Source organism: Miscanthus floridulus, chromosome 5 (assembly GCF_019320115.1).
Source record: "Miscanthus floridulus cultivar M001 chromosome 5, ASM1932011v1, whole genome shotgun sequence".
In the NCBI taxonomy this organism is placed as follows: domain Eukaryota; kingdom Viridiplantae; phylum Streptophyta; class Magnoliopsida; order Poales; family Poaceae; genus Miscanthus; species Miscanthus floridulus.
The window spans coordinates 48,191,446-48,193,651 of record NC_089584.1 but is presented as its reverse complement, the minus strand read 5'-3'; positions in this window follow the sequence as shown (position 1 = coordinate 48,193,651).

Sequence of the window (2,206 nt, the reverse complement as noted above, 5' to 3'; positions counted from 1 at the left end):
TAATCATTTAATTCATGCTGCACGTGTCTACCTTGATTACCACTAAGGATTTCCTAGGGTTTTGTTACCTTGTGCCTTGTTACCTATGGGGTATTGTATTGGGTAGTATGATGCTAGTGCTCAATTAAAGACCATGATCTTGTAACTTGACTAATGGTATATGCAATAAACACAAAAAGATGTTTTTTAGCAACATGGAACAAAGGGGCTAGAGCATTGGGCTGTTTTATGGTGATCTAGATTCCTCTCCCTAAGGACTTATCTATAAGTGATCATCCGAGACTTATTGTACAACTGTGAGGGCTACATGGCTCTAGCTTTAGCTCAGTATGAGGACTTTTTCTAGCTTGTTAGAGGTTACCTTTATTGGCGTAAGAATGGCTTGACAAATTAGGTATAGGACAGCCTCTACTCATATGTGTATAGCCATAATGAAATTGTACCATTCGATAGGGGGGTTCCTACATCTGTTTGTCGAGTGAATCTAATGGCCCTAACTTGTTATATGAACTTTTGAAAGGCTTCATAGTGAACCCTACTGACCTTCCTAGGTAGTGGGTCAAGAGGCGGATCACCTTGGGCGAAAGGGTAAATCATGACTCACAGTGAAAGTGTACAACCTCTGCATAGTGTAAAACTAGTATATCAGTCGTGCTCACGGTCACGAGCGGTCTTAGAACCCTTATGGAATAGATGATGAACACGGATGATGAAGATGCTCCTATGCTTAAAATTGTGACAATTAAAAGCTAATCGCAGTTAAACTAGTGTCAGCCTTTGGAGCCTCATGAACCCCATGTTATATTTATTAAGGACGACATGTACTTACTCTTGCTTTACTTTTTAAATCTTTCGAAAAATCCTAAATGGGTACCAGATTGCTAGAGTTTGGAGGAATTAGGCTTGCGATCAACCAGTCAGTTGTCCCTGTGGAATTGGGGTCTTCACCCAAAGATCAGAGTTGTCTTCCCACTGTTCGATGTCTAAGGTTATATTCTTTATACTAAGTACGTTATATATTGAGCATTGTCTTTTGATATTACCCTTATTTGAAGCTATATATGAGATTTGACTTCCTGGGCTCACATATGGTGTGTATCTGGTTTTGTTCTTAATATCAGGTGCTACAAACTTTGGCAATCGTGATTTTGTTTTGTTGCTTTCTGAATTTCATGATTTTCGCGATTGAGTCTCATCTGGTGTGCTTCCCCCACACTTGTTTTCCTATATACCTTTATGCACAACATGTGGAGACAAACACATATCCAAAAAATAATAGAGAGCAAATAATAATAATAAGACTCCATTAATATATAAGGCACTTTATTACACAAGCACAAACTAAACACAAACATTTGATGACCTAACACAAACTTCAATATTCTAATGATCTGACCTAAGTGAGTAACCTAAACATACTATCTTTAAACATATGACCTAAACACTCATGCCTTATTATCGACTATCTAATTCTCACTTCTTCATCTTAACAACAAAGTGATTTAAAGCATTAAGATTGCGTTGTAGGCTTTTGTGATAAATGTGTTCGTCGTTGATCCTTTGCTCTAGGGTATAGATAACATCGGAGAGGTCTTCAATCTTCTTCTCTAGGAGAGCCAGTCATCCTTGGACTATTCTTAGCCTTTGGGATAGGTGGTGATGGCGCCTTCCTCTTCTTCTCCTTTGGTAGAACAACCTTGATCTGATCTAGCATAGCACGAACTCCATCAATGGTGGTACAAGGGGTGACCAACTTGTATTTTGCATATATGACATCTCCAAATTTATTGGTATTCACTCTGGTCAGCACCTTGTGTCCCTTCAGAGGAAGGAGGTCGATCTTCTTCATCACCTTGATCAGCTTCTGGAGGTCCAGATGAGGCTCTTATTGATGTGGCTTGTCTTCAAGAAGTGGACGCGGCTACGGTAGAACAAGGGCTAGATGATAGATGGCTTGGGTGAAGTAAGATCGGCTTGAGCGAATGGGGGTAACTTCAAGAGGAACGACGGTCAGCGCAAGCACATCGGGCTTCTTGCTAGGATCAAAACCATAGGGGACAATCTCTTTGTTGTCCATGGAAACTAAAAAGGTGGAGAGCTTTGCAGCTGTTGGACAGAGAAGGCTTTGATGGGATGGCTATGGAGGAGACAGAGGCTTGTTTATATAGGGGAAAAAACTTGCAGTAGGGGTCAAGATCTATCCATA